Source organism: Cygnus olor, chromosome 24, assembly GCF_009769625.2.
Source record: "Cygnus olor isolate bCygOlo1 chromosome 24, bCygOlo1.pri.v2, whole genome shotgun sequence".
Lineage (NCBI taxonomy): Eukaryota > Metazoa > Chordata > Aves > Anseriformes > Anatidae > Cygnus > Cygnus olor.
In genome coordinates, this window is record NC_049192.1 from 827503 (window position 1) to 835704 (window position 8202).

Consider the following 8202-nt stretch of genomic DNA (forward strand, 5'->3'; position numbering starts at 1 on the left):
TAACGCATTGAGTTTCATTGAATTCATAAGCTTCTGTTTTAATATAGATTATAGCGTACAAACAAAGATTTGTTTCTTCTGTATCCTGTAAGCTTGCATTACACAAGGAAATTGTGCTATAAGCTCCTCTATTTCATATTGTTATTTCTTTAGATTTAATTGTACATCTTTTGTCTTTCAAATCCCTTTGCCTTGAAAAGCAGGATGGTTTCTGAAACTGCCAAAAGGGATTGTGGTATCTGCACGGGAGTCTGCTTGGGAGACCTGAACTTTCAAGTGTTAGTCCAAAGAAAAAGTACTATCATTGTTGATATCAAGTCTTGAAGAGAACTGAGGTGTGGAGCACTCTTCAAAGGAATTACTTCACATATGGACCAGCCACAAGGGTCTGTTTACTGCAAAGGTGAAAAGATAGCTGTGGCAGCCAAGTGCTTTGAGGTAATTGGTGTGACCTCCATTTCCACTCTTCCCCCATTAGAGAAAATGTCAACTCTTTAACATTCAGGTCTGCTGCTCAGTATTGAGGAAGCAGACTCATGTTAGACAAGGCGTCTTAAAATGTGGAAGTGGCAAAAATAGCACGGGCTTGTGGATAAATGCTAACTCTGAGCACATGAAGTTGCCCATCTTCATACATTTCACAGACATACACATACAGTTATCCATAATAAATAGGGAGATTTTACATGCTTAATCTACACTGATCTTTGTGAAAGATTGATGTAAGCTGTGACCTCGATGGGTTCTTTGAAAGGTGTCATAAATTATTCTAGTTTTTAAATCCTGAATGGAAGAAGCTTGCTGTAGCCTACACTATTTTCTGAAGTAGTACCTAAATCAATCAGCAGATGTTTTTTTTTTTCCATCCTGAAGTTATTTAATTCTTTAACATAAGCAGGACTCCTATGAAAGAGGGGATATTTTAATTAGTACAGATAAAGTATTCCTTAATTCTGATTCTCTAAAAGTCTTCTTTCAGCACAGTTGCAGCTTCTAGTACTCTCTGTTCTGCAAAGCCCCCTGCCAAAGGTCTGGTTGGCACGTGCAAATAGTAGAGTTGTCATTCCAGCTTTTGGCAGAATATAAAATGAAAATATGCAATGTGTATTATCCTAGATCATTTGAATTGACCTATAATCTACCTTAATGCAGAAGGCTGAGTTTTTCAAATTCTTTACCTTGTAAACAAAGGACTATAAAACGGATGGTCACCTATGTGTCTCCTGTTTGCGAGCGTGGCTGAGAGGATGCACACATGTTTAGGTAGAAATGCCATTGTTATTCTCCACTGTATATTTGTATTGACTGGGCTTTAATCCAAGCTAAACACTTGAATTCATTGAGGAGTCAAGAGAGGAGCCCTACAGAAGGGTGCTACCAAGATGTTTTTGAGTTGCCTTACTACTAGTAGGTGATTTTCTCAACTCTCTTTCCAGTTGAGTGTGAGCCATTGGGGTTGTTTCTCACTGTGGAATCGTTGTGGTGATTAATAGATACGTTGTGTTCATGCAATTTCACTTCTTGGTCCACAGGGGCCCATAAGGTAACCAACCTAATGCTTTTTAAAGTTGAACATTTTCCAGCATTTGTGTGGGGTTATAAATGAAGCAGTGCCTCCCATGTATCATCCCAAGAGCTGCTTTCTTTCACTGTCCTCCCCTGACATAACAGTAACAGAAAGGGGATGGGCTTAGGCTGAAAGTATAGCTGGCAACAGTCTATGTAATGAAAATCTTCCTGTCTTTCTAGAAGTGCCAGTAATTCTTGAGGAAGGAGGAGCTCTCTGTATGATTTCCTAGCAGGACTGTTCATGCTTTATAGCAACATTCCTTAGCCACTTAGGAGCAGGGACTTACCACCTGATGCATACCATAGCAATACCATATCAACCCACGTGCAGTTAGGTTGCTTTTATATATATATGTAACAAGACAGTTATGACTCAGGACAGATAAACATTGATTGTTTTCCCTGAAACATGCGCTATGGTAACCGTATAGACACCGGGATGCCAAAAACCTTTTTTGTAGGTTGTATGTAATGTAGTAGACTTCTCCAATTTTCATTTGGAGTAGCCAGTGAAGCAGCATAATTGTAGTCTCTGATTCTTACTGGCAGGATTTGAATTTGCATGTGTTTTTTTTTTGTTGTTGCTCAAAGTGTCTTAAAACATCTCACACCAGAGTAATTTTTGGTCAGAATGTCCAGGTAGAGGAATGTTGCATTTCTTCCTGCTAACCTCTTTTGTGTAAGTGATCTCCAAAGAGGACAGGCAGGAAGGAAAGAGGGAAATGTTATTGTAGGTAGTAAAGCTATTGAAGCAGTTAGGCAACTAAATTCTGATGTGAATTTGCCCAGTTTTACCACTGATTTTAATGAAAAGTATCTAAATATGTTTGTGGACAGGGCCTTTATTGCACATGCATCTAGAGAGATCACACAAACATGACTTATTTTCTTACTGGAGCAGAACTTCGTAATATTGGCTTACTTCAGATGAAGTCTTTGGAAGTTCAACAGCCAAATACTATTTGATATTTGATGTAATTTAGATATGCTAATCCTTTAAGCCTGACAAATGTCCATCAGGTATATTATTCCTATAAGCATACTATCTGAGAAATTAATAAGCTCTGTAACTCTGCCCTGTTGTACAAGGAGGAGTGTTCCAATCCAGTTCATAACAGGCATGGTGGGTCCTACCAAGGATATACAGTGGCCCGTGCCAGTTGCCTGGGAAGGATGTGAGAGCGAGCCAGGCATGTGACAGTGCCTCCAGAGCACTCTTCAGGCACTTGCACTGCAGGGTTGTCTCCTCCAGAGGTGGTGACTTTGTGCTGAACAGCTTTCAAGGGGTAAAACTTTCCACTGGTTTATAATATTAACATAATCAAGCTCTTAAAGCAGTGGTGAGGCAGGTTAGGCTAATAAATATTTCTGGTTGACAGAGTCAGCCTGAAGCAGCTCTAGTTTGGTTGTGCTAATAAACCATATCAGAATTATCCTCTCGGTAGCGAACTCTCTTACACTTGTATACTCTGGTGTGAGTCCTTTGTTCCCGAAACCAGGGAGAGACACATGCACTGCTAGCTTGTGTGCAGGCATGTTTGTGGCAACAGGACTTCCCATCCTGTCCGAAACCGCAGTCACCAAAATTGTGTTGACAAATGTGTGCTGGAGGTGGTCCCCTCTTAGCCCTGGATGCCGCGTTGGAGCGGTTCCTGGCCCAGGCTTCCCGTTCTCTGCTTTTCCTTGCCGCATCTCCTCCAGCATCGGCCAGGCCTGTTTAGTTCCTGCCTCCTTGTCCTGAAATTGTTGTGAGGGTGCCAAGGCTTGTAGATCCATGACTCTGAGCAAGGCAGGGTTTAAAGGTCATAGTCAAGACCATTAATAACAAGGTGCAAACGGCTGGTTTATATGTAATGTGAAGCTTTTTACTTATTTCATTTTTGCACTTTGAGGGCTCTGTTTGCTTATGGAGCACTTGGTGTCTGGTACCTATTTAGGCTGAGAGCAGGCAATTGGGTTCCTTCAGGCCTTCAGAGGAATGCAGAAAATTGTTCTCTGGTGTTGTAATTCTGCTGGGATAACTGGAGCTTATTTGTCTCACTGCTTATTAAATGCATACTTGTCTTGAGGTCCTCTTTTTTTTTTTCTGAAAAACGTTGGGTGAATCCCAAGGACCACAAGTGAGAGGAAGATTCCAGGGGGAGGGGGGCGAGTGAAGTGCTTGCACCTCTATGAACTGCATCAGCAGCCTCCTGTGCCAGCAGGCTGGAGGGGCTAAATATGAGCGCGAACTCAAGAGAGAAAAGGAGACGTACATGTGGGGGTCTTACAGACATAAATTAGTTTTGCCCTTCCCCCCTGCCCAGAGATGACAGGCTGAGGGGAGATGCACCTCCCAGACTACTAATATATGGGGTGTGTGGTTGGGAGCCACATGAAGCTGCAGTGAGACTTCAGAACAGGACCAGTTGTGGAGGTAGAGAGCAGATGTGCACTGGTGCTGTGCTCTTAGCAGAGGACGGTGTTGTTAGCAAGGACAGCGAGAGCAGATGGGATTGATATTCTGCCAGCCTCAGAGCAGTACCTGCGTCCCCGTGTTTTGCTGATAAAAAGAACGAGCAGGCTCCTTGTTTCTTTCTTCTGCAGTTGAAGGCTGCATGGCTGCATCGGTGATGTGCCTGCTGTTCTGGTCTGTGTATGGTGGGAAAAAGTCCCCTAAACATCAGGTTACATTGGCAGTAGCAGTGGGCTTCTGTGTTCAGTCTTCTGTGGTCTGAATTCCACCCAATTTTAATAAAGGTGGTAGAGAGAAAAGGCAACTTCACTTTCAAACTCTGCCTCTTGCCTCCTGGCTCCCTTTTCCCTTTCTAGAGCCTCAGAGGCGAGGCGTGCTCTGCATGCCCCAGCCCTTAGCGCTGCAGGAAGAAGACAGTGATCAGGGATGCTGCTCATGTGCTTGGAATTTTCCTCTTCTTTTCCAGCTTTGATTGTTGTGTCTTACTTTTTGGTAGGCTCTTAGGTGAGTCTGATCTTTGGGGAATACTCAGTAACACACCCACATTATTGCATCAGTAAGGGTGCTTCCGTGAAGATGAATACAGTTCTCTGTTGGGGATCTTCTTGCTTTGGTTATGTCTGGTCAATGACATTTTCCTTTTACTCTGGATGCATTGAATTGTGCAATCACACTGTAGCCCCATCAGCTCAGATTCTTCTCTTAAGAACCTCTTGATTTCTTTTCTAATCTGGCTGCAGGCTATCATCAGTTACAGAAGTGTGACAGTATGTGACTATTGCATTCTCCTACAGTGACTCATCAGCTGCGATTTCAGAGCAGTAACTCCTGCTGCTAGTTGGAGCAGCCCTTCATGACTCGTATTCAGTAATGAGGGATATGAAAGCTCCCACACAGATATTGACAGGTTATGCAAATGTTAGTCAAAATGCCCCCAGCAAATCTGTCCCCGAGACTTGGACCTGTTACAGGCAGTGTGGCTCTTCGGATAACCCCTGTGCAGCTCGCTCTCACTGGAGGAAGCGGCCGTTGGCACAGGTACATGAGCGAAGGCCTTTGTGTAAGCATGGATGTGGTGGTGAACAGGAAGGGTCTATGGCTGTGACGAGGGGTTTTTAGGACTAGGGTGTAACTGAGCAGTGTGTGCACTCTGGATTGCTGTAGGTCAAAAATCAAATCCATCTTCTCAGTGCGCCCATCCAGAAGCATGGTGGTGGTGCCTGGGCTAAGGCCCTCTCCCACTTGCGTGTGGCTTAGTAGAGAGAATGCCCTGTGTTTGTATAGGTCCTGTGGTTTTGATGTCTTCTGCCTCCTCCTCCTCCTGTGTGTCCTGTCCAGCTTCTTCAGAGAAGGTAATTTGTTCAGGAGCTCATTTAGCAATTTCTTCTCCTTGTTTCTGAGTTCAGCCGTGCTTTTAACTGGGACATAATTAGAACATGATCTTCCATAAAAGGTTCCCTGTACGTTTTAGATTACTTAAGAGGGGCTTGTGAGTGGAACCGAGTATTCCCCGACAAGACTGCAGCCTTCATAAACTTTTATAGATGGAAAACATCTGCTTTCTGAAGATGAGTGCACTGAAGGGGAGTTTCGGGAGGCCTCATATACAAGAAGACATCCAGCAGTCTGAATTACATTCAGCCTGCAATGGGCCGTCTTCCTGCGTAAGCACTGGAAGTTAGTTCTAGTTAACCGGCGTTCTGACTTCTGGGCATCGTGCTTTTCGTGCTTTTGCTAATCGCTTGTTAATAAACAAGAAACGAGCACGGTCGCACATAGCCCTCTGCAGAAGAACCTCACGCCTCTTCTGCCTGATAGACTCGAGCTACTGGGCTATCCCCGCAGCTGCTCCAGGTGCTTCTGTAATCCTCGTGCCTGTTGCGAAGTAGTTTTGCTCTTCTGATGTGGGGGCAGAAGAGCAAAAGGGGAAGGCAGTGAGGCCACGGAGTTCAGTCATGCCAGTGAAAACAGGTATGGGTATGGAGGGTTGCCTTCTCAGCTGTGGCTGTTCATTAAAGTGATAAAGGCATCCAGTTTTAGTATCTTCGTGCTGATACAGGAAGGGGGAGAGCCAATAAAGGCAAGACAACCTGTCCTCAAGAGCTCTTTCTCCTTTGTTTTACAACATTGAATATCTGCAAAGGGAAGAAATCTGTTAGCAGCAGACAAGATGGAGGTATCATTCGTCAGGTGGGCCTACAGATCTGCTCAGAAGCAGTATTTCTGCTGGGGGAGAACTCCCAGAAGTGCTGGGGAAGAAGAAATGTTGATCAGCAGCCGACCCCAGGTCCCAGGGCACTGGGGTCCCTCCCAGCTTGTGCTGCTCTGGGAGCTCGAGGGGGGAGAGGCCTGGATTGATTGCAGAGGGGGCAGCATTTTTTTTAAAGCCTGTCGTAAATTGATGGTAGGTGGAGCAGTAATGAAGATAAATGAGAGCGCTCTTCCCAGTAGATTTGCCTGCACGCTCGTGAACGCTGCTGCAGCGGGCTTGAAATGCCTTTGGCCTGGCTCAGCCCTCCTCCCGCTCACCTGCCAGCATTCCTGACACAGCTTCGAGACGGAACAAATCTTGGTGAAAAGCTAAACATCAGCTTGAACGCAGGTCTGCGTGAGCAGCGAGGGGAAGAAGAGTGCTGCTGAGCCCTCTTGTGCGTAATCAGTGCAGGACTCAGCAGGGAGATGGAGCTGGTTTAATTCTGCAAGAAGCACAGCCGGGCAGTGGAGAGATGGGATCCTCGTGCCTTTTACTAGTTCTGTTAAAGGTCACCTTTCTGCTCGTCTGAGGCTCTGCTGAAGGGCCTTTTCCTGCATAAGCACCATCCTTGGTCTGGCCGTTTGGGAACGGGGTGCTATCACCTGGCCCCATGGCAGGCTGGTTAAATTCTTTGAGCACTTCCCATCAAAGCAGTTCTCAGCGTGGTTTCCTCTCACCACTCAGACTGGTATTTCCTAGGGCCCTTGGGTAAAATCCTCACTCAGATGGCTCTTCATGTGGTGGCCAGTGGGTGGCTTAGGAATTGAATAATCTTCTTTGCTTTAATCCCATCCTGCTCTTTGACCCTTCCTTCCAGCCCTTCCAGCATTAGTGTTGTGCAGACAGGGAGCTGGGCAGCCACATCTCGCTGCTGACAGGAGAAAACCTTCAGTCCTTGCAGAGACACGACAGCCTTTCTAGAGGCAGCAGCGGTACAAAATCAGACCCGAGTTAAAGTATTTACAGATGGCACTGCTGGCTTGTCCTTTCCTGTTGTTGCAAGCTTACAGCATTCATGAAAACATGCTTCGAGTATTTCCTGACATGCAAGAAATGTCGTTATTGCCATTCAGCACGGTGGCGATGAATATACAGAAAACCAGTACCGTTTTGACTCAGACATGAGGAAGCGTGCCCTGCCCAGCTGAGCTCTGGGAGGGAAGTGCAGAGGTGCCCCCAGCAGTTAGGGCTAGTGCACTCATTAGTCCAGTGGCTAATGAGCCACTGCAGCCTTAGACCCTGCCGAGGTGAGCTCCGTGCAGATAAGAGTACAGCCTCGTCACAGGACATTACACTTCTTAAGCTCCAGGATACGCTCAGGAACTGCCATGGATTGGGTAAATTTGGGGGTGGATCAATTTGGTTAATGGGTTCAGCTCTCTTGTACATTGGCTGCTTGTGTGGATTGGGAACTTCCGATCAGACTCTAAAGCATCTCTGTACTAAACAAAGCATCTCTGTAATCAGTGCTTGCCTGAGCTGGGGGAAAAGAGGAAATTCCTAGAGATAGAGGGGTTAATCTCCGTAACGCATCCACTTACTGCTCTGCTGCTCCCTGCCCCTCCTCTCATCAGCTGCAATTCTAAGTGATAGCTTTTGACTTTGGGTGGTGGGTGGGTGTGGTTTTTTTTTTTTTTTTAAGGGAAAGATTTGGAAGCTAATCTGGTGCCTCCTGCTTGACCCAGTGTTATGTCAGGAGATGTCCTGGAGCGTGCTGCTGCTTGTGAGGATTCCCCTGGGGGATTTGCATGCTGGATGCCACGGCTCTGCCGTGTGAGAAACAAGGGGGTAATTCCTGGGGTGGGGAGGTCCCTGCTTTAGGGTGGCAGGAGCTGCAGACAAGCAGGTAGGAAGAACTGCAGGCTGAGTCCCACTTGGGAGGAAGCACACAGCTGGGTATGCAGAAATTCAAAAAGCAAAAACG